Genomic DNA, 25,253 nt, shown 5'->3' with positions numbered 1-25,253 from the left:
GTCGGTCGCGGGGGGGAAAGAGCAGCAGCCCCGCCCGCATGATCTCTCTTTCTCTCTATCTTTCTCTCTCTCTCTCATGGGTGGGCTTAATTCTCTGGGCAGGCAAAGCAGAAAAAGGGGAGGTAACATTGCCCCTTATGACCTCATAAGGAGCAAGAGTCCAGATCGGCCCATCTGAGCTTTCATTCATTCACTCAAAGGCAGAGCAGGATACCCAGGGCTCGGTCTATACCTATCACCATTTCTAGCCACTGGGGGGCATAGACAGGCTGGGGGAACTCATGTTAATGTTAAAAACAACCTCAAAGTGACGTTTTCATGCCACGGGACCTTTAATTCTGCTTTATTGACATTAATCCAGTAGAGCCAACTTTGCTAAATGATTTAAGCCCATTATTATATTTTCATTAGAAGTGGATCAAGAGATATAAAGGGAGAGTTCGGAGGACATGATTTAAATTAAAAAAGATCAACTACAGGGCTCAGAAACGCTGATTTTATCTACTGAGATGATGAAAAAGTTTGGGTAAAATGAAATTAACAGAAACTCTTTGCTTTCAGTCCTTCTTTTTCCTTCCTCGGCATCACTCCTCTTATCTCTCCTCTCCAACCTTTTTTTGTAATGTCTTCTTTTCTTCCTCTTCCCTTCCTCTCCTCTCCTCTACATCACCCATCCACCTCTCTTTGACTGTCCTTTCGCCACGACTCTCGTCTTTCTATCCCTCCCCTCTCTCCTCTCGCCTGCTCTTTTTTCTCCCGTCTCCCTCCCTCTCTCATCCTTTTACATCACCCTCTCACCCTTCTTACATCCTCCAGTCTTTTTTACATTTCAATTCCCAAAAGTCCCTCTTTGACTCTCCTGCCTCCGTTTCCTCATCTCTCGTCCTTTTTTCATCACCTCGCTCTCCTGCAGTCTTTTTTTCTTTAACACCACTCTCTCATCTCATCTTCCAAATTCGATCAACCCTCCTTCTTTCTCCCTTCTTTTTTCTCTCTTTCACCAACGGTCCCAGGCCCTTAGTCATTACCACTTCTACCTCCTTTTCTTGCTCCCTCGCCCTCTCCCTCTCCCTGTTTCTCTCTCTCTCTTTCTGTCCCTCTCTCTCTCTCCCTGGGGTTTAATATTGGAGTGATAACTAGTGTCGGTGCTGTCTTACAGTGTTGTTAGCTTATCTTAGGAAGGCTTACACCCCCAGAAAACACACACACCGACCCCACTGTACACACACACACACACACACACACGCACTAACACGCATGCATACACACAGACAAACAATACAGGACTCTCAACCTGGAGACCGGGGTTTGTGTCCCGTGTTTTAGGTTTCCTAAACCCAACCGTCCCAATCTTGTCCCACGTGTTATACAAACCTACCTTTTATAATCCCACCAACGATCTTTTCCTAAACCTAATTGTGTCAAAAGTGACGCCAATAGTCCCGACAAAGTGCATTTTAGATAAGAGACTTTTTTTGCGTCACTTACAACGCCAAATGTAAATGTGCTGTATTTATATAGCGCTTTCTGTCTTAAAGACTCTCAAAGCGCTTTTAAAATCATACAGGATTCATTCACCATTCACCAATTCATCACTGGGGCCGAGACTGTGCCACCTGCTCAATTAGATACACACTCACCACATCACAAATCTGATGCGCAGCCGGGGGCAAATCGGGTTCAGTGTCTTGGCCCCAAGGACACTTTGACGTGGGACTGCAGGGCCAGGGATCGAACCACCACCCTTCCCATTGGCAGGTAACCGCTCTTACCCCTGAGGCCCGCCGCCAAAGGCCCCTGACCAAGTTGGATTATCTAAAAGTCCAGTGTGTAGAATTTCTATCCAATCAATATATCTCGCCCCGCAGTCAAAAGTAAAATGTGAAAAATGTAAATTTAATGTGAAATGTGAAATGTCAAGCCAATAGGAATAGTTGGAACTGATGGTGGTGGTAAATATTTATAAAATATGGGTAGTTGTCTGCTGTAGCAGAAGAAGTTCCAGCAGCTCTTTTACCTGGACTTAGTTAAAATACAGGACGTTTGAAGAAAAAAAAAAACTTAAAAAATGTCGAAATAAAAGCAACAAATCACGGAAAAAGCCACAAAAACCTCAGACATAGCGTCAAAGAGGTCAAGAAAAGTGGACTATGTTGAATTTAATCTCCCACAACTACCCTCTGTGGTGGACAAAGGTTATTGGAACACAACTTATACAATTTGAAAAGAACAACAAGAACAAAAATTCATCTGTAAAACACATTCTTTGAAAAATTTCTGTTAAGATATAAAGTCATACAACACGCAGATATTTCTTAAAGCGTATGTTCCTTTCAGTGGACCCTGTTGTCATGGAGTTAGCAGTGTTCGCCCTGGACTTACAACATGAATCCAGGCACGTCTCGCTATCAAAACTACTTCAGTTTACTGGTGATGTACTTTGAATCACAACTTCAAGAGCTTAAACCTAAAAAACAAAAGGTTGAAGTAGAAAAATGAAAACTCTCACCCAAATCTCAGTCTCTGATTTACTATTTGAACCGCATTGGCTTCATGCAACAGCTATGCAATAGACAACAAATTTAGTTAACTTCCATTTTTCAAAAAGAGGATTTTCACAGCTGTTGTTTGAGGACATTTTTCTTCACCAATGCAGAAGATGTTTTTTTGTAATTGTTGATTTGTGCCACATAGGCGTATTTCCTTGCTTTCTTTATCCAATAAAACCCACGATTACAGACTGTCAGTCACTTTCTTTGCATGAGGGGGTCAATGCTTTATTGACCCAGAAGATGATGTTATGAAAAAGTAATAAAAAACTGACTGACAGCACGCTGACCATGTCGGCCAATATGAGCTTTAGCTGCAGTAAACAGACAGCAGACGTCTTTCACAGCTTCATAAAACTTCAGATTAGATTGACTGAGAAAGATTGTTCCAGGTACCTTGGCTGCAGGAACAATTACGTTGTCACCAAAACAAATAACAGAACGCAACCGAAGGAAAGTGTGAAGTGAACAGGACTGGAGGAAACGGAGGAGAAGTATGATTTTAAAACCTGAGAATTCTGTTGATGTTCTAGTAAGTTTGAGTATTAGTTACTCAAATTAATGTACTTTAAAGGTATAGTGCGTAGTTTCTGTCGCCCCCGTGAGGAATTCTAAGTAATAAAAACAGAACTGTTTTGGTGCGTCAACATGACAAGCCTTATGTGACCCCATCCCTCCTCCACACAGTTTGCTAGTAGCCAAGGAGGACACGGAGGATTAAAAAAACATGGACTCTTCAGAAGAGGTCATTATCTTCACTCGAGTTTCTGCACGTGAAAGTCACCGGACCTCATAATCTTCTAAACATAGTCACACTGAGAAATCCAGAGAGAGTTGTGTGGAGCTGATGGTCTTAATTAGCTTTGTAGCAACTCATTTGGCAATGGCTTGAATGTAACAGACGTTCATTAATATCAAAAAGTTACACAAAGCCTTAAAGGTCCAATGTGTAGGATTTCTCCCATCTAGCGTTGAGATCATATATCTCTCGCGCCACACAGTTCAAATTACGTATTACAGCTGCGATAGCCTTCACGCTTCAATAAGCCGGTCTCTTGCTCTTTTCAATCTCCTTTTTCTTTTTCTGGGCGAAGAAGAAGACTCCTGTTCCTGGAATGTTGATTTTGAATACACGTGGTCCTCCATGATTCCTTCTTTAAACTTGCCGGGGCCGGGAAGCGACGATACCCGTTAGCAGCGTTAGCATCACCTGGGAGTTTATCATGTGACAGCGAAAACGCAAAAGGCAGAGCAGTACGTCCTGTATGTCCCTCACCGGCTAACGTATTTCAAGATGGCGCACGAATGTGAAGCGTCTACCCCAGTTTGTGTGAATGCAAATGTAAATTCAAGCCATTAGGAATAGATGGAACTGATGGTGGTGATAAATATTCATGAAAAAAGAAAAGTTTGTGAACGGACAAGACAGATTTTGATAATGAACAACTGAACATGTTACACACTGGACCTTTAATGAGTTAGATTAATTTGTGCAAAGAGTTGAGGTTAGTACCAGGGTTAGCGTGTGTTTACTACTTAATCTGCAATCTTGCTTTTTTTCTTGTTTTGAAGCCATAATTGCAAATATTTCATGCTGCTATCAAACAGTGATTATTGTTATTGGAAAAATGTCCTCACTGCCCGAAGAAATCAACATACCTTTGTGTGTGTGTGTGTGTGTGTGTGTGTGTGTGTGTGTGTGTGTGTGTGTGTGTGTGTGTGTGTGTGTGTTTTGATCCATTATACATCAGAGGCACCTCTGTAGCCAGACTGAAGAATGAAAAAAAATAATATAAAAGAAGACAGCAGAGAAGCACAGAGGGATGAAGGTAGAAAACAGAGATGGAAAAAGAGAGAGAGGACAGGTGAAAGACAGAACTGGCTACAGTGTCATTCTTTCACTCCATTTTAAGTAAGTAAGTAAGTAAATTTGCACATTGCAAAGTCATCCAGTGGGTGTGATTGGACCCTTTGTCGGGCATATGTTTGACAACCTTGACTTAAGGGGACTGGTGTTTGAACGTAAACCCCAATCCATCTTTCTAATCTTAACTAGTCGTTTTGGTTTCTAAACTTAACTGTCATCACCGCATTTAACTCTAAAGACTGCTAAACTTAACTGTCATCACCGCATTTAACTCTAAGACCGCTAAACTTAACTGTGATCACCACATTTAACTCTAAGACGGCTAAATTTAACTGTCATCACCGCATTTAACTCTAAAGACTGCTAAACTTAACTGTCCTCACCACATTTAACTCTAAAGACTGCTAAACTTAACTGTCATCACCACATTTAACTCTAAAGACTGCTAAACTTAACTGTGATCACCGTATTTAAATCTAAAGACTGCTAAACTTAACTGTGATCACCACATTTAACTCTAAGACCGCTAAACTTAACTGTGATCACCACATTTAACTCTAAAAACTGCTAAACTTAACTGTGATCACCGTATTTAAATCTAAAGACTGCTAAACTTAACTGTGATCACCACATTTAACTCTAAGACCGCTAAATTTAACTGTCATGGTACCCATCGTCGGTCGCCGTAATTTTGTAGGATATCATACGAATTGGGCGTAGGTTTTGCAAGATATCACACCAACCTCTTAATGAGAATGCATCGACACTGTTAAGCAAACCCCAAGGTGCGTGTGTGTGTGTGTGTGTGGGTGGGAGGGCAGGTGAGAAAGTGTGTGTTGTTTGTCAGCCTCTAAACAATGTCAGGTCGACAGCTGCTAAGTTGGCTGTCAGTCATTAATGCGGCGACACAATCACACCTCTGGTATTCAGTCCCACAGGAGGCTGAGTCGTGACAGACTGATGTTTTCATTGTTCCACACTGGAGGAAAGTTGAGATTCAGACTGCAGTTTTTCAAACACTCAATTCCTGTCAACTTCAGCTGTGTTTTGATCTTAAAGTGCCCATATTATAAAAATAAATCACTTTTTCTGGGATTTGGGGTGTTATTTCGTGTCTCTGGTGCTTCCACACACATACACACTTGGAAAAAAACGACCCATGCTGTTTTGAGTGAGATTTCTAAATGTCCTCTGTCTTCAGTCTCCGGGTGAGCTGTTTAAAACCTGCACGGCTTTCTACGTCACTAGCCGAGACGAGGTGGCTAACCGTAGCATGCTAGCTCGTTCTCAATGGCAAAACACAGCTACAACACACACTAGATCACCATAATCTCCAAAAGAACTACTTACATGTCCCTGTTCTGCAGGTATTCCACATTACCGAGCTACTGAGCATGTGCAACTCCCAACAAAGATATTAAAGAAGTGAGATGTCTCATTCTGGAGCTAGAACAGAGACCTTAACACACAGGGTGAAAACTGGATCTGCAGCAATGTGCAGTACCACAAAGATATTATTTTTTTTTTTTAATGAAACCATGTAAACCTATTCTGGTACAACCTAAAAATACAAATATGAACCTGAAAATGGGAATAATATGGGCGCTTTAATGTTAACACTGAATCTGGTAGGTTTACATTCACCATAATATTCCATTGTTACTCCAATCATGACAAAATTCCAAATTTAACACAGGTCATGTAAACACCATATTCCGTTTATGTAAGGGCTCTTTCAAATTTAGCATTTTGCGATGAAGACATGTGGGATATGCTGGTATTATTCAGGTTTCAGAAGCATGCTTTGAGCATGTATACAGCGCCAGTCGGGACAGTTAAAAGCCTGTTTTAGAAGAACAGCTACTTTTAAACATTATCAAGAACTATTATCTATTTAAAGGTTTTTAGATATGCGCACACATCGATGCGCTGACCTTTTTAAGAAGGTCTGCCACCACAGAAAAAAAAATCCCATTTTTTTGCACAGTTGCATGTAAATGGGAATATTATTGGAATGTATTCTGCATGTCAACAGCTTAGTTGTAATACTTTTTTTTCAGAATAAAGGCAATAACCTGAATAGTATGTCACATACTATTCAGGTTATTGCCCTCATTCTCGTCCTGGACATAGACTAACATGCACATACTGCATGTTAGTCTAAATCCACAAAATTCCACACACGTTCCACCAAAACAAGTTCCTTCCTGAGGCTTTTCTGCAGAGGCACCATGACGCTATCCTGGGCTTAGCGCCGCCCAAGACAATTGAGATTGGTTTAAAGAAATGCCAAAAAACAAGAGCATGTTTTTCTCTCATCCCAGAATTCTGTGTGGACTACCCAGACCCTCCTTCACAGCGCTGTGGAGGAAGGTCCGGCCATGTGAGACTATGTACATGCAAATGTAGTCATTGCCATCTGCTCTGTGGTTGTATTGTGACAGCTTGGTACTGGACTCCATGATGGTGCCAAGTCTTTCTTGTGTTGAATAAAACAGCCACAAGTAGAAATGATCTATTTTAAAAAGTTGTTGTTTATGATGGTCCCCTCTGCCCCTGGATTGATCTGCTTGTGGTTTTTAGAAGCCACAATGTTATCAGCTCTCTGTCTCTGAAAAGCTCAAGAAGAAACTGGCAGATGGAAGACTGAAATATTTGATTTTCTGACAATGAGAAACCACAGAGACTCTGGTTTGCACCTGTCAAAGTTATCGGTCTATGATGGGCTTCAGCCCACAAACCACCAGTGAAGTCAACAGTACTTTTAACCCTTGTATGGTATTCGGGTCAAATTGACCCATTTCAAAAATTTTACAAGAAGAAAAAAATCAACGGCCTTACCTTATTTCCAGTGATAAACATGTATTCCTGACTCATTTCAGAACATTATTCTGGATATGACACTTATGTTTTTTCCATAGTGGATTTTTAACACGAGATATGACCTCATGACAAAAAACGAACCCCACTTCCGTTTTTAACCCTTGCGTTGTCCTCGGGTCAAACTGACCCATTTCTAATTGTTTTATATTAGAAATATTAGATTTCTTTCAACCAAATAACATAGCATTTTTTTTTTTTTTTTTTAATGGTTTCAAAACAGTATCCGGACTAAACTTTGACATCTACCCATCTGAGATCCACTCAACATCCTCAGATCTTATCTATTAGCTAAAATAATTTATAATTTCTGCCTTTTTAACTAAAAACGTATGTCAAATTTGATATAAATGAGGTTTGTTGACCATGAATTCCAAGAATAAGTGTAAAACCTGTTATTAAACCAGGTCAGGTTTTTAAAAAATTCAATTCAACAATATTTATAACAATATAACAATTCAATTTCGACCTGGTAGGGCAGGTTCATGGTTTTGGGGAAGACAACACAAGGGTTAACAGACAATATTGGGAATGTTGGGTTTACTATGACCTGAAAAACTCTGTATGTGTCATGTTCTGCCATGCTTTTATTCTGTGTTTCATTGTTGTCATCAGTATTTCCGGTTTTATTTTGTAGTAATCATCCGCTCTCATTTCAGGTCTTTAGTCTTCCTCCCTTTGTCTGCTTTCCCGCCCATTTGATTACTGTCTCCGCCCCTAATTTGATTCACCTGTTTGTTTTCAGCTTCCCCATTTCCCGGGGCTTAAATACTCACCATTCCCACTCACCGTTGCCAGATTGTAGTTTTACTTATGTTACTCCCACCAGCAGTTTCCCTCGTGATTGTGCTCCCAGTGTAATTGGACTTTTGCCTGTTTCCTGTCACTGATTATTGCCTGCTCCTGTTCTACCTTTGTCTACATCAGTGTTATTGGACTTTTGCCTGTTTCCTGTCACCGATTATTGCCTGCTCCTGTTGTACTTTTGCCTGCATTGTTCTTGGAACAATAAATCTACTTCCTGTTATGGTTTGGGGTTTTGTCTCGTCTTTATGTGGCCGTTTGTTTTCCTGTGTTTATTTCTTAGCCTGGTTACTGTCAGGTCTTGTGATTATTGCATGGAGTTATTTTTAGTCTTGTATATGTTCTGTTTCTGGTTTTATTTGGAAGTCTGGGTCTTTGTCTCGTCTTGTCTTCAGTTTTAATGCCTGTTATTACCTTGTTACCATCATTATTTAGTCTTGGTGCTTTCCTTGTCCTGTGTCAGATCATTGTGTATTTTCTGTTTATGAGTTAGCCTGTTTTTGTCTCTGTGTTACTATTTCTTGTGGTTCCTGTCCTTCTTTGTTACTTTTGTTATTTTGGACACCTGGCCTCCTGTTTTCTGGACACTTTCTATTGTATGGATTCTACTGCTCAGCTTTAGCTTGCCTCCTCTCTGCACTCGGGTCCTCCATTCCACGCAGTACATGGCTGAAACATAAAACAGGAAACAGAACATCTACAAGACGAGACCAAAAATAACTCCATACAATAATCACAAGACAGGACAGCAAACCAGGCTAAGAAATAAACCCAGGTAAACAGACTACCGCAATGAGACAGGACCAACCAAAGTCGGGAATTTGAGTCCGCCATTATACCGTAATAGTAAAATTCTGTGAATGTCAGGTTTTAGAGCAGCACAACTGTAAGGATTATTTGGAGAAACCAGGTGGTGTCTTCATGACCACAAAAGCTGTTCTGGGTCAAACTTAAACGTCTGTAGCAGCTACGTGATTTTATGTTTGGTAAAATTGTTTCAGTCTGATTCACAGTTAATCATTTCCTATGAAGTGGCAGCCCTATTTTTAACAACACTACAAATTACTGCTTTCGCATAACAGTTAATGTGCAGCCATGCCTGTGAGGTTAAAGGATAATTCCATTTTATCACAACTTGGGTCTAATTTATATTACTATCTGCAATCTTCCAATCAGTTACAAAGAGATTGCACTCGTCAGATCTGTGATTCAGAGAACTAGAGTTATTCAGTCCTTTCTACGACAGGTTGCAAAAATAAACAAGGGCAAGTCATTTTATTTAAGTTTGTTTGGGTGGTTAGTATCGTTTTGTGGCCACAGTTTCAAAGACATAGGCATACAAATACATACAAATGGCACACGGCCTACAATTTAGTGGGCAAGGATGCTATTTGTGTAATCAAGTTTCTGTTTTACAATATCAGAAACTTGTCATCGGGCTAGAAGGGGGGGCATGGGGTGGCACCGCCCCTCCCCCCCTCCTGAAATATGATCCATTGGGCTAGACTGCGGTCAATCTTGGGGTCAAAATTGGGATTTCAATTGGATCAGAGTATGCTCAGTTGACTGCCTGTTCTGCCAATTTTCCCGGTCCTTGTCACATGACCAATTAACGTTTCCATGACAACAGTCCAAAATTCTGATACCATGGAACCAGCCCTGATACAGTTTTAGTGGCAGACTGAGCCTATAGTATAGAACATGTGTATTGTCTTCTGATATGCAATTTTAACTTCAAATTAAAACAAGTGAAATGAATAACAAAGATGTTTCCTTTAGCAGAATTACATTGTTATTCAATCCTTTCCATTACCATCTCCCCCCCCCCCAACCTAGAATCACCCCTGCCTGTCATAGACATAGACATGATGACACAAACAGCTGCTCGCTATAATCCTTTTTTGCACCTCAGCAACTTCCGACCTATTTGAACTTCCATAAATTATTTTTACATCATTGTGTGTTATAGTGGGTACCTGAAACCAGCCTTGCACATCAGCTATGTCTGACAAATGGCTGACTGTCATTCTTTTGTGTTTTTTTTTTGTGTGGCCCCACATATAGAATAACCGTATCATCGCCTCTCATTCATCAAACCCTCGTCCCTCTAAGTCTTGGGCACATTTCTGCCTTGTAAGGACATTGATAGTCACTCAGTGTTACAGAACCGCGGCTGATATGCACAATGTGGTGGAGAAATGAGATGAATGAGAGTGACGCCTGCGGTGTTACAGGAGACATTAAAGGCTTTGCAGACATAATTGGGTTTCTGGGCTTCGGCTCTATGGGCTGAAAATAATAAAAAGGAAAAGATTTGCCGTTCCTGAGTTCTCCATCATCAATCAGGGGAATCACAATCTATATTTCTTGTCTTTTCCTGCCTCTCTTTTTATTGCTCCTCTCTCCTTCTCAATCAAGCTTTGTTCCGTCATTCTTCCCGTCTCTGTCTGTCTTCACCTTGTCTTGTTTTTAAACAGTTTTTTTTCTTAATCCCTTGTCCATCTCTTTCTCCACATGTTGGTCCTTTTGATTTCCACCATTGTCACTGCTCCACTTATATTTCCTCTTTGCAATGTCCACTTATGTCTCTTTAAGGCCCATCTCTTCCTCTCACTTATCACCTTTTCTGTCTCCTCTTAAGCTAAGTCTATTTTGTGCCACAAGCTAAAGCTATTGGTAGAAATTCCAGAAACACCATGTTTTAGTATGATGAGATTAATGGAAAACTTAGACAACATCAGGTCACTCATAGGTCACAGGCCAGGGGACGAGAATATTCACCCAGTCTATAATAACCAAACCTGTTCATGTATGATTATGTTTGTCTCTCTACAGATTCAGGGACTCTAGGCAGCATGATAAGGGAATGTTTTGTCTCAGGACTGTCTCCTTTTGGAGGTCGGTGGCCCTGCCACTCTTTAGCATACTTCCCAGAGAAAGATAGGCTGAACTAGGCTTTAGCATCTAGGTTTTATGTGCCTGTAACATTTTATTTTACCTTGATGGTTGAGTTAAACCATGTGTCTAAGACTCACTGCCCGGGGGCCGATTGAGGCACATAGGATGATATTTTGTGGCCCCCTACTTGACCCACTTGACATTATTATTAGTGCGGCCCGCGGGTTGTTCTGTAGCGCACCTTTTTGTCATTGCATTGCCAAAGTTAGCCTCCTGACAGCAGAGTTTTTTGTCAATGGTTGTCAAGGCAACCAACCATAACTCACCTGGGGAAGTGTCAACGTTCCGTCACTTGGTTGAAACGTGTTCCAGAGTGACGGAAAATACATCCCATCACCCAGTTCCAGTCACGTCTCTCTCAAAACGTGCCATGAAGAGAGAGGTTGGCGAAGAGCACAGGCAATTTCAGGGAACCGGGGACAGAGCCGAGGGGCACTCCTACATGTCTCGTATGCAAAGAGAAAGTCGAGGTGTACAAGGAATATAACATCAGACTCAACTAAACATGATGAGGAGTATACAAAATGCCAGGGAGATGAGAGAAATGAGATGCAACAAAGAGAATGAAGCAGCAGTTGAAGCAGTATTGAGGAAATCGAGTCAGAATATGAGGGCGTGCTCTACTTCACGAGGTACATTGGCTCAGTAGGGGAAACGTCTTTTGGTTCTTTTAAGGTTTTTTGAGTTGAGAGCAGAAATGAAAGCCTGTTTTTTTGGTCCTGTCTTGTCTTCTCGTGTTTGTATCCTTATTTTCTCCCTGGTCTTGTGTTGGGCCTGTCTTGTGTTCCCTTGAGTGTCTGCATGTTCTGTTTCCTGTTTTATTTTGATAGTCCGGGTCTCTGTCTTGTCCTGTCTAATTTTACTACCTGTCTTCTGTTCTCCCGCTTCTGTGATTGTCGTCCCCGCCCTGATGTGATTCACCTGGTGTTGCTTGTAGCTCGTTACCTCTTGTATTTAACCTCTGTGTTCCCCTCCTCTCTCGTCAGATCGTTGTGTGAGTTTGTATGTTCCAGATGGTGTGTTTGTCGTCCTCCCTGTGATCCGTTTTTCCAGTTCAGTGTTCCTGTTTTTGGCTTTCTTTTCTTTGGACCTTTTTTTGGATATTTAGATAATTGACTCTGTTTTTTGCATTCGTTGGATCCTGTGTTGGTGTGGACTTTCTGTTTTTTGTGTGAAAATAAAGCCTTGTGAATTAAACCCCCCATCATCACATGCCCCTCACCATACCTAGAGATTGGCAGGTTTTATTCCAGTTAGACTAATAGCCGGTTTGTTTTGCATTGAGAGATGATTTTATGGAAAGTTCCCCATGCCGATCTCTATGGATGGTGAAGGGTATGTGATGATGTGGGGCCAAGGTAACTTTATCAGGATCCATAGTATCCTGATCTATGAAATAACTGGCCTTTAAAAATAAAAATCAGCCTGTCTCTGGTAATTTAACATGGGGGTGCGTATACTTATGCCCCCTGTATTTGAAGGAAGAACATATGATACATGATACATTCTCAAAGAAAATCGTCCTGAAAAGTTTGGATTTCCTGCAAAATAATTTTTTACATAAGGCATTTAGGTCCATTTCCAAAAGATTCCTTTTTTCTTTTATTCCTCTTTTTAATCAACTTTAGCATGGGTGTGTAAACATATGCAAACCACTGTCTGTGAAAGAAGTTGTGCTGCTCCTGAGTTTTTCCTTCACAAAGCTAAGCAGTCAAGTTTACAGTTTTTTGAAAATAATCCTGCCTTCATTAAGGTTGTCATTACCATCATTTCTGAGGCTGTGATGTTATTCTGAAAGCAGTTTCCAACATTTTGTCCACCCCATTCAAATCAACAAGGGTAGATTAAACATTAGAAACATCTCTGTCGCTTACACAGCCACACACACACACACACACACACACACACACACCACACACACACCACACACCACCACACACACACACACCACACACACACACACACAACCGAGGTCGTTGATGGTCATCTGGACCTCGATAACATCACCATCAACCAGCCAGAAATCTCTTATTACATGCTGTGTGTTGTTTGTGTGTGTGTGTGTGTGTGTGTGTGTGTGTGTGTGTGTGTGTGTGTGTGTGTGTGTGTGTGTGTTTGTTAAGCATTGACCTTTGATGTCCTGATAATTTTGATCATTGTTTGCCAAAAAACTCCAAAAAGTCATCAGGTGATCGTAGCTGGAAGAGATCACAGCGGCAGAGTGCACACTGGTGTCAGCATATAATTGTTGACCTTAAACCTTTCTACCAAAGACGGCACCTTCACACCTTCGTAAAATTCACCAAAATTGAAATAAAATCCCACATGAACAAATGCAGGACAGTTAAAAATCAATGGCAAACTTTTCTCTGCAGCTTAGTTTTGTATTTTCAGCTGCATCTTTACTTCTCTGAACTTTAGCATGGCCACATTCTTTCAATATTTTCTGAATAATACAACCATATTGCATGGGAATAAATTAGCATTCACTCTGAATTGATCGCCGTGGCTTCATTCATTCACACCGGAGACATCCACTGCTCTCGAAATGCTTTGAGCAGTAAGTGTTTTAGGAAAGTCAAATGTCCCCTGATTGGATTCAGCTCTGCTGTCTATCTCTCTATGAAGCTCATTTACTCACAGGAGTAAAACTCTATGTTCACATTAACTTATTCTAATGCTCTCTTAGCTGATCTGCAGGTCAAAAGACGCCAGACCGTAGACAATATAATGAAAGGATACAAACAGAGTTGATATACTCAGAGAGCAACAAAAAACAAAATAGATGCTGTAACAATGTAACAATCTAATGTTAATCCACACAACTGACTTTATGAACTCATCATGATATAATGAGTGCTGGACAATATCTGTTTTGTGCAATAGCACCGGCTTAAAATTTCTGCAATACTCTGCTGCTACTATTTATTCATTATTACTGTTAAAAATTCCTTTAAATTTGTAAATACCGTACAGGATGCCTGGGAGGAGGCCTCTGGGAAGACCCAGGACTAGGTGGAGGGACGTCCAGCTGGGAGGAGGCCTCGGGGAAGACACAGGACTAGGTGGAGGGACGTCCAGCTGGGAGGAGGCCTCTGGGAAGACCTAGGACTAGGTGGAGGGACGTCCAGCTGGAGGAGGCCTCGGGGAAGACACAGGACTAGGTGGAGGACGTCCAGCTGGGAGGAGGCCTCGGGAAGACCCAGGACTAGGTGGGGACGTCCACTGGGAGGAGCCTCGGGGAAGACCCAGGACTAGGTGGAGGGGCGTCCAGCTGGGAGGAGGCCTCGGGGAAGACCCAGGACTAGGTGGAGGGGCGTCCAGCTGGGAGGAGGTTTCGGGGAAGACCCAGGACTAGGTGGAGGGATTATATCTCCAACCTGGCCTGGGAACGCAGTCAGAGCTGGTTGATGTGGCTCGGGAAAGGGAAGTTTGGGGTCCCCTGCTGGAGCTGCTGCCCCCGCGATCCGTTTACCGGATAAGCGGATCAAGATGGATGGATGAAATACCGTACATATCCACACTCCTTATATTTCTTTATTTATATACTCTTGCAACTGTAACACAGAATGTCCCTCTGGGGATCAATAAAGTATTTCTGATTCTGATGATCTTGAGCTTCCTGTTACCTGTTTCCAGATTACATGCTTACCTCAGGACACTTTTTGTTGTAAGCTGTTTTTCCTAAATGAATCTTCAAGATATTCATCGCACCAGTCTGCATTTTGGGTCCAAAACTGTTATTTTATGTCGTGAGAAAAATCACTCTCTCTCTCTCTCGTTTTTCTGCTCCACTCTTTCACTTCCACTTTCCATTATGCTGTGTTGTTTTAAATTCAGCACAGTCACGACACTGTGTGTCTGTGCGTGCTTGCGTGCCTGCTGGCGTCCTTTCTGCAGCTCTAGTCATAAAAACTGAGATAATCCATTCCTTTGAATAATTTACATCCTATCAGATGGCTCTATCCGCTCTGTAGCTGGGCAAAGACTTGGCAGGATAACACCACAATTGCCTCTGTTTTGTTTTCAGGTAGCACAATTTGCTTTTAGTGAATTTTCTTTTACTGGACAAGGAATGTTATGCCGTTAAATCTGTGTTTTATATATTTTAAGTGTGAGCTTTTCCATGAAATAATGCATCTGGAACAGTGTGTGTAAAGATTAAAACCCTGTCTCTGAAAATGACGTTGCCATACAACTTGATGGCATTCTCAATTATGTTTTGAGGTTAGCATTCCTGCTGGTATCATGCAGCTATATACACAGGGTAACATTAGCTTACCTGTTGGTATCATGCAGCTGTAGACACAGGGTAACATTAGCTTACTTGTTGGTATCATGCAGCTGTGGACACAGGGTAACATTAGCTTACCTGCTGGTATCATGCAGCTAAAGACACAGGGTAACATTAGCTTACCTGCTGGTATCATGCAGCTGTAGACACAGGGTAACATTAGCTTACCTGTTGGTATCATGCAGCTGTGGACACAGGGTAACATTAGCTTACCTGCTGGTATCATGCAGCTAAAGACACAGGGTAACATTAGCTTACCTGCTGGTATCATGCAGCTAAAGACACAGGGTAACATTAGCTTACCTGCTGGTATCATGCAGCTAAAGACACAGGGTAACATTAGCTTACCTGCTGGTATCATGCAGCTAAAGACACAGGGTAACATTAGCTTACCTGCTGGTATCATGCAGCTAAAGACACAGGGTAACATTAGCTTACCTGCTGGTATCATGCAGCTAAAGACACAGGGTAACATTAGCTTACCTGCTGGTATCATGCAGCTGTAGACACAGGGTAACATTAGCTTACCTGTTGGTATCATGCAGCTAAAGACACAGGGTAACATTAGCTTACCTGCTGGTATCATGCAGCTAAAGACACAGGGTAACATTAGCTTACCTGCTGGTATCATGCAGCTAAAGACACAGGGTAACAACAGCTTAGCGGTATCTTGCAGCTGCTCTTTTCCAGACACCATGGCCACTGCTGGACTTGTAGTTGACAGAGAAACAACAGAACTAGAAAATCCTGCTTCACTAATGTCACCGTGTGGCGACTCCCCACCCCACCATGTGTGAGTTATGGAAACAAGCAACAAAAGTGAAGCATGTGGGCTCCGACGGGACTCCATGGTGCCTTTATTACTGATGGCTTTTAACTGTTGATGGGAAGTACCCTTCTGCTATATAGTGGCTCTCATTTCCAGAAAATATTTAAACTAAAAATTGAAGTGTGACATGAAAATCAAAAGTCCAATTGAATCAACATTTTGGATAATTGTGACAACCCTAAGCTCTGAGCAAGCCAAAGTTCACACAGATTGTTTTATAATTTTTGTGGAAGTTAAACCTACAATATTGGAAAGAATCTCTGTCTGACAAAAGCACGGCAAAGCTCAAAGGTGAACAAGGAAGTTGGTCTTTAATAGGTGAAGGATGTGTACAACCAACAGTTTTGCTCATCATTTTAACAGGACCAAGAGTCACGGTGGACACAATTATGAGGTTGGAAAATACTAGTTAAAAATACATGTTGTGGTTGTGTAATAACAGGGAGGTTGTAACAGAAAATATCAGGTTTGGACAAGAGCTCTGACTGCTGCCATTGTCAAACAGCACACACTGTGTACTTCACTCCAACCGTTGGGATGAAAGCACAAAGCAGCTGAGTGTTGTCCGTGGTGCTGAAATGGATGGGCTGCATTTTCAAAGTAAAAAAAAAAGGAAATGTATAGTGTTTACAAAGGTGTGTCACCAGAAAAGCACACACACACACAAATATAATAAGTAAAAGCCACTCAGGGACACCGCGGGTTGCAATCTCACATGCACGTAAAGAAACACAAACTGTAGACTTCAGTTTATTGTCCCTGTTTTTTGACTTTCTTCAGAAGAAACCAACTATCAGCTATTAACTCTCATGTTGTCCTTGGGTCAAGTTGTCCTGTTTTCCTTTATCAATGTTCTACCCGAATTGTTATTTCCCAAAATAACATGATTGATTCCACACAAGGTATAATTTGTTATAAATGAGGTTTATTGACCATAAATTCCAAAAAATAACGTAAAATAACGTAAAACTAAAGTCAATGAGTTAGCGTTACGTAGTGTTGAAAAGGTCAAAAAAAGTGACAAACATCGGGGGAAAAAAGCATCAAAAGTGTTGATTTTCAATTTCAACGGTAAAGATAACAAGGGTTAAAAACACGGATACACATTTTCAATCTCCCACAACAGTCCTAAAGTGTTGATGATTGTTTTAGCAGTATTTAAGAATTGGCCATTGGTTTAAGTTCATGGAGATTACACTACATTGTACTTATTTGGAATTTATGCATGTCTTTTGTTCTGATTAGCTTTTCACACAGCCTCCATTAAAAAGGCCATCAAATCAGCTCATGTCTTGGCCACTTTCTTGGGAGAGTGTTCCACTCGCTGCAGAGCCACGTACCGACGCGTGATGAGTGCTGCAGACAGGACACGGATGATTGAATGTGAAGATGTTCAACTATCAAAGTGTGTGTGTGTGTGTGTGTGGGGTGTGTGTGTGTGTGTGTGTGTGTGTGTGTGAGAGAGAGAGAGAGAGAGAGAGAGAGAGAGAAGAGAGAGAGAGAGAGAGAGGAGAGATAGGAAGGAGGAGGAGGGGAGAGAGAGAGAGATAAGGTAAGGTAGAGGAGTGTTTTGTGGTGAAACGACAGATCATTGTGTCACCTCTTCAGTTCATGGCTGCACACACACACAAACACACACACACGCACACGCAACACTGAACACAAAGTACCATTATACCCACTTAACCTCCACTCCAGTGATATATACCCAATTTGGAAAGAAGAAAATTAATTCCAGAAAGTCATCATTCAACAAGTCTCCAGAGAAAAAGTGATTTTTTTTTTTTTTCAAATTGTCATCAAAGCTCAGGATGGTAATACTTCTCTGAGCTGGATTTCCAAGAGATGACCATCAATCAAAGATTGGTGTCTGATGAAACCTCGCAGGCTTTCTGACTGAGATGGACACAGGACCAAAAACTTCTTGTTTAGATGTGTATAGTTGTGAATTTTTGCCACTGGAATGTGTCATTGGGGTTATTGTTCCTCATGCTACCTTGGACCTATAACACGTCTCATTTCAAGAGCAACTGAACCGACTGAATCATTGGAACGGCATTTAGTAAAGGTCCTTGCAACCTGAGTCTAAAAAAATTATAACCTTACTTTGTGTCATTCACAATTACACACTGGCTCCAAAACTGTAAAAAATATCAGATCTGGTTCAATTTTCTGCATTTTGAGGTGATTTGACACTTGCTTGTGTGTGTGTGTGTGTGTGTGTGTGTGTGTGTGTGGTCCATACCTTAGACACGCTGCCAGCCTCTGGTCAGGATCCATTGGTGGTCTTCTTTTTATTGTGGCTCCAGTATCGCTAGCTAAGCATCCCACTGAGCCCCCGACATGCTGAAGTAAAGTTTGAATGGATCCGTGCAGCTTCTTGATAAGGTGGAAGAACTCTCCCTTGCTCAGGATATTTCCTTTTTCTTTTTTTCTTTTTCCAAGAAGAGAGAGAACACAACGAATCATCCTTACTGCGTGAAGATTTTTGTATTGTTTTGCGAAATCTTCCACAACGGAATAATTAACACGCATTGCAATCGGGGATATCGGTCAAAAGGGTTGGACTGTCTTCATTAATTCATAGGTGTGTTTTGGGCGTAACATGCAGTCAACCAATCAGAGTGTCATCTCCCATTCCCTTAAACAGCCAGGCGCCTTTTTACCTTGGCGCACTGCACCGTCATGTTTTTATTTGTAATCTTTTGCATGTTTGTGTGCTGCTGCGCTTCCCTGTGTGTGTGTGTGTGTGTGTGTGTGTGTGTGTGTGTGTGTGTCTAAGGATCCCAAAAAGAAGGAAAAATGCATTATGCTGCTAGCTGCCTGTCCCCTGAACACACTGTAAAAAAAACAGCAAAGCAGGGAGAGAACAACAAGCAGAGAAGCTTAACTCTAAAAGAGTGGGAGTGTTTTTTTGTTTTTTTTAATATTGTAAACTGGCTGCATTCTCCGTCTGAATCAGCGAAGGGTTTCAAGATGCAGCCTCAGGCTACATGGCGCTTTATCAACATGAGTGTTGATGTAGGAACACACCAAACGGAGGAGGATACGTACCGCTCCACAGCAGAAACGTTGCACATAAATACTTGGATTCAGTGTTTCTTAGCTCGGGCCTTTTCGATGCATTTCCTTTCACATCAAGGTTGTAGTGTCATTTCAATCAGGAGAGACATGTTGGCAGAAATAAGATGTATTGTACAGCTCAAATCAAATGTACAAAATCTTAGGCGATTAGACTCCATCGCTATGTGAATCTTTTGTATATCTATATATAGGGATAGAGAACCATCAGACCCCCCCCCCGATGGAATGTAGACACCGATGGTGCTGACAATGGAGCCTGAAGACCAGACCGAAGGAGGCTCCGGACCGGTCAGCTGGAGTAGAGGACTGGAGGTGAAAGGGGGGGGTGGAGGGTTGCACTCTTTGCCTGCAATGACAGCCGATAGCAAAGAGAGAAACTGATTTAAAGCAGGGTTGGGAATCTGTGATTGGCTTTTTCCAATGTGTAACGATTCTGATTGGTTTAGCAGGAAGGTGAACGCCTCCACCAGCTGATTGGAGTTGGGTGGAGCATTGATTAACCCTTGTGTTGTCTTCCCGTCAATCATGACAAAAAAACATTTTGGTCTCTGTTTTCCCAACATTATTATCGCTTTTTCCGACATTTCTGTCACTTTTTCAATGTTGTGGGTGCTTTTCTTGATGTTTTTTCCAACTTGTTTGATATTTTTAACGTGGACATTTTCAGAACTTATTTCACTGGCCCTTTTTTTATGACAAAAAAAATTTAAAAAATAACTGAAAATGGGTTAATTGCACCCAAGGACAACATGAGGGTTAAGAGTGAGGTCTTCCTGAAAGGATTTACGCTGAGCTACATTTAAATCAGAAGAGATAGTTGCACATATGCAACATTTATAGTCAACATGATAAAATATACATTTATTAGGATAACAGCTGAAGGGATTTAGGAGAGCATCGATTAAAAGTTAGGTCTCACTGAGAGAATTTACGCTGAGCTACATTACATTTCATTCATGCAGTAAAGCATTCACCTTTTGATTGCGAAATCATCTTATTTACTGTGCTGTCCTGCTGTAAAAGTCCACCAAGGCCGTCTTGTCTCCAGATGTTAGTGTGTTTCTGCTGAAGGCTTCTGATTCTAGGTACAAAGGATGGATTTTCAGGTCTATTAGACGTTATGTTTGTGTCACCCGTGCACGTCTTGTTTTTGAATTAAAGTGGAGAAGAGGGAAGAGGAGTTCAGGACCTTTTCTCTCCTTTCCCCGACAGCAGGCTGCGCTGTGATTGACCCCGAGCCGCCCATTTAACACCAGAGGCAAACCAACAGCAGACAGGAAATATCTCTACATTCTTTTTTCAAGTTTCACTGATATCTTCTGACAAAATATCTCATATCCTCACTGGGATTAATGTTCAATAATCATTTATTCTTTATTTTTCTCATTGATTCATGGTTTTCTTCTTTAATTTGATCCATTATGCTGCATTCTTTTAAATTCTGCATAATCAATTGTGAACGTGTGATACTAATGTACAGTACACTGTATTAATCCTGCAAGGGGAAATTACAATTTACACTCTGTTGTTATTACACACAGACCTGAATTACACACAGACCTGAATTACACACAGACCTGAATTGCACACACATCGACTAAATGGAGAGATGTCAGAGTGGGGGGGCTGCACTGAGCAGTTGGCAGAGGTGGGTAGAGTAGCCAAAAATTGTACTCAAGTAAAAGTACTGTTACTTCAGAATAATATGACTCAAGTAAAAGTTAAAGTAGTCATACAATTAATTACTTGAGTAGTTTTTTCATCAAGCACTTTTTTTACTCTTACTCAAGTAGTGAGTAACTGTTGAGTAACGTCTGATTTATTTCTTAACACAAGCATCAATCAGACAGACAAAAATACAAAATAATCATCTTTAGGCAAACTATTGTTCATCCAATCAATTAAATAAATTAAAATCAATTTATTAATTACAAAATAGCTTATTTGAGAGACTTGTCACATCAAATTAGGATGGATACTGCATGTGTAAAACATACTGTATGTAACCTAGAAGACAATAATAAGCATATTAGCATATTAGCATACCGCTAGCAGATCAGCTCCAACAGATGTCTGCTTTTCTGATGGCATCTGTAGATGCAGAAATCTTTGACAGGTTCACAATGTGAGAGGGCAAAACAAATAAAACCATGAAATATTGCACTTAAAGCCAGTAAGTGCATAAAATGTACTAATCTGTGGTTTCTTTTCATCCGTACGTTTCTTCTTACGGCAAAACTGTCAGAGGCAGAGATCAGTAGTAAGAGTGAGTGAATGAAACAGAAAGAAAGTCATTGCAAGAGGAGTAATAGCAGCTAAGCAGACAAACACTGGAAAGAGAAATCAAATTAACACGGCTCCACGAAGGAATGAGGAAGTGTTAGCACTCGATGTCTCGGAAACTACACCTCGTGGAAGTGAAACCTCGCTGTGGATTTCTTTGGTGACGTTGAACTAAAAGGCAATTAACGTTTTGAGACTTCTTTAAACACCATACAGTTTCTAGACTTTAAAAACCAATGCGTGCTATATTGAGGCATTTTAAATGTTGCATAACAGGGGCTTTTTTATTTTTACATCTTTGGTTTGGGTGTTAAGAAGTTGTTGCTTTTGGCGCACACAGCATGCACCAAATTAGCTGACCTGGCTGCGTCGATCATAGACAGCTGTTAATTAATGTCTCTCCTCCATTTAGCTTTTTAAACAACACCGTGACAAACACTCAATAAATCTGACTGATTATGCATTGAAAAATCATGAGTGTGCAGTCAATTCCCTAACGAGCCATCAGCAGATTCTATTCAGTTAATAATTCAAACAGTGGTATTAAAACTGCAACTGTGGACTGACTGACAGCACCCCCTGCAGCATTGTGGCTTTCATGCATTTCAGGTCCCAGCTTCCTGTTGGCTATAGCCCTCCACTCGAGCCCCTTGCAGCGTTTCAAGTCGTGTCCTTGAATGCTTAAAGCCTTCAGACTCCTGAAGCCTGTGTTTCCCAAGTCTCAAAGCTCAGCCCGGAGGCTACAATCAATTACTGAGTACAGACCCCGCGTGCAGTGCAGGCTCTCATCTTCTGGAGTTCACATGCACTTCATGTTCCTGTTGGATCTGCGGTCATTATTAACCAAACCGGTTCATGTCTAATTATGTCTCTCTTCAGGTTTAGTGAGTGTAGACAGCTGCATGACAAGTGAATGGTTTGGTTCAGGACTTTCTCCCTTTGTTGGTCAGTGGCCCTGGCACTCTTCAGCATCTGATACTTCCCAGTGAGAGATAGAGCGAGGCTGAACTAGGCCTTAGCATCTGATACTCCCCAATGAGAGAGAGAGGCTGAACTGGGACTCAGCCTCTGATTCTTCACAGAGAGAGAGGCTGAACTGGGACTCAGCATCTCATTCTTCACAGAGAGACAGGCTGAACTAGGACTCAGCCTCTGACTCTTCACAGAGAGAGAGGCTGAACTGAGACTCAGCATCTGATTCTTCACAGAGAGAGAGGCTGAACTGGGACTCAGCATCTGATTCTTCACAGAGAGAGAGGCTGAACTGGGACTCAGCATCTCATTCTTCACAGAGAGACAGGCTGAACTAGGACTCAGCCTCTGACTCTTCACAGAGAGAGAGGCTGAACTGAGACTCAGCATCTGATTCTTCACAGAGAGAGAGGCTGAACTGAGACTCAGCATCTGATTCTTCACAAAGAGAGAGGCTGAACTGGGACTCAGCATCTGATTCTTCACAGAGAGAGAGGCTGAACTGAGACTCAGCATCTGATTCTTCACAGAGAGAGAGGCTGAACTGGGACTCAGCATCTGATTCTTCACAGAGAGAGAGGCTGAACTGGGACCCAGCATCTGATTCTTCACAGAGAGAGTGAGAGATAGGCTGAACCAGGCTTTAGGATCTGGGTTTTAGGCAACTGCAATATCCTTGTTTACCTTAATGGTTCAGCTAAACGTAACGCCTCCGGCATGACTTGAAATACACCTTCAAGAAGACAGGAACTTCAGAGAGTTGGGACGTTACTGCACAATAACACATTGTGGTTAAAATGTTTACTGCCTGCTCAATTGTCTCCTCAATTGAGTTCATTAAATGCTCCTGTGGAAGTCGTCATGGTCTCCGGAACATTCCTCCAGCCAGGCTGTTCTCATGAACAATTCATACATGTTGCTAGAAAAAGTAAATGCACTTTAATTAGTATGAATGCTGCTGTTTAAGACCGCTCCAGTCCACATAGTGGGGAGGTTAGGGGGGGATGGATGGGTCAAAAAAGACAGGGAGGAGCGGAGTTTGTGTCCTGGGGAGTAAACACGAGTTAGGGTCCCGGGACTAATACGTACTGTAAGTGAACTGGTGTTGTAATCCAACCTAGGATCTTTGTTTTTTCTATTCTGAACTAGTTGTTTTGGTGTCTAAACTGTCACTGCTCAACTTTAACTAGCAACATGACATTTGTCTCTTCTCAGCAGTAAAGTCAAATCAAAGTTCACCTCTGACGTTAAAGCTCGTGGCTGTGCGTGTCTGAGCTTCAGGCCCACAGGGATAAAAGTACAAACACACACACACACACACACACACACACACACACACAACACACACACACACCACACACACACACACACACACACACACCCTGTGCTGTGGCCCTTCTCAGCAGGTGTCCCTCTTCTATGAGCTTCAGGGCCCACAGGGATAAAAATACACACATACATACATACATACATACATACATACATATACATACACACACACACACACACACACACACCACACACACACACACACACACACACACACACACACACACACACACACACACCCTGTGGCCCTTCTCAGCAGGTGTCCCTCTCTATGAGCTTCAGGGCCCACAGGATAAAAATACACACGGTACACACACACACACACACACACACACACACACACACACACACACACACACACACACACACACACCTGTGGCCCTTCTCAGCAGGTGTCCCTCTTCTACCAGCAGAAGCTGTCAGCTTGCTCATGAAACTGTCATTAAAGTTAAAAAGATAAGTTAGAAACAGATTACATTGCATGTCATTTAGATGACACTTTTATCCAAAGCAACTGACAATTGCAATATATTTCAGGGGCCGCACACCCCTGGAGCAACTAGGGGTTGAGTGTCTTCCTCAGGGACACATTGTATGTATTGCAATGGGAATTGAACCCAGGTCTCCCACACCAAAGGAGCATGTCACATCCGCTGCACCATCACCAGCCACTACTTTGTTTTAATTTATCCCGATAACAGACGTAGGTCGAGGTTGCTAACTGGTCAGTCTTCTTGATAATAGTGCTGTACAAATTGTCTCTTAAGAAAAAGTAGCAGCTTTAAAACCTGAAGACATTCATGCTGGATCAAACACTTGTTTACTTACACTTGCTATTTCGAGTACGTGGTACGGTCACATTAATGAAACATGGCCAAATGCAGCGTTTGTGATTGAAAACGGCAAATAAATTAACTATATAAATGTAATATGAATTCTTTTCAATTTTTTTTTTAGATAACTCCACTATACTTGAGTCAGATAGTGAGAAAAGTCAATATATGTTTTGGCGGGCGACTACTGGTGGAGGGTAATGTTTCGCCCTTTAGTTTACCATTAAAAAGAAGACGTAGTGAATAACAGCCAACAGTACCCTGTCCAAATTTGATTTGGTCTGCACAAAAAAATAAAACCAACACAGGTGCACACCGATATTATCAGGCAACCTGCACTGAAGCCACAGATGCTGTGGAGGTGCTGCATGGGAAGGTCAGGCTGTTATTTATCAAAAAAATAAAAGCTACAGATTGCCATCTTTACATTCCGGTTTGTGTACAGCATGTGTGTCAAACTCAATTTCCGTAACGGCAACACTGAAAAGTGAAAATCACATGACGTGCCAGACATGAGTTTATTGACATGTTTTTTTTTCATCAAGGAAGTCAAATATCATTGACTGAATTA

General features: G+C 41.6%; 1 long non-coding RNA gene across 1 annotated transcript; it reads left to right on the top strand.

The window, feature by feature from the left end:
• The first annotated feature begins 547 nt into the window (after window positions 1-547).
• LOC116704647 (uncharacterized) lies at window positions 548-23,313 on the top strand. Its single transcript, XR_004335737.1, has 4 exons — window positions 548-560; window positions 11,634-11,641; window positions 19,654-19,657; window positions 23,218-23,313. It is a non-coding gene; the product is annotated as an uncharacterized LOC116704647 (long non-coding RNA).
• Window positions 23,314-25,253: the final 1,940 nt, after the last annotated feature.

The sequence above is a fragment of the Etheostoma spectabile genome, chromosome 16 (assembly GCF_008692095.1).
Source record: "Etheostoma spectabile isolate EspeVRDwgs_2016 chromosome 16, UIUC_Espe_1.0, whole genome shotgun sequence".
Classification (NCBI taxonomy): Eukaryota; Metazoa; Chordata; class Actinopteri; order Perciformes; family Percidae; genus Etheostoma; species Etheostoma spectabile.
Note: the sequence above shows the minus strand (reverse complement) of the source record. Positions and strands in the feature narration are given on the sequence as shown.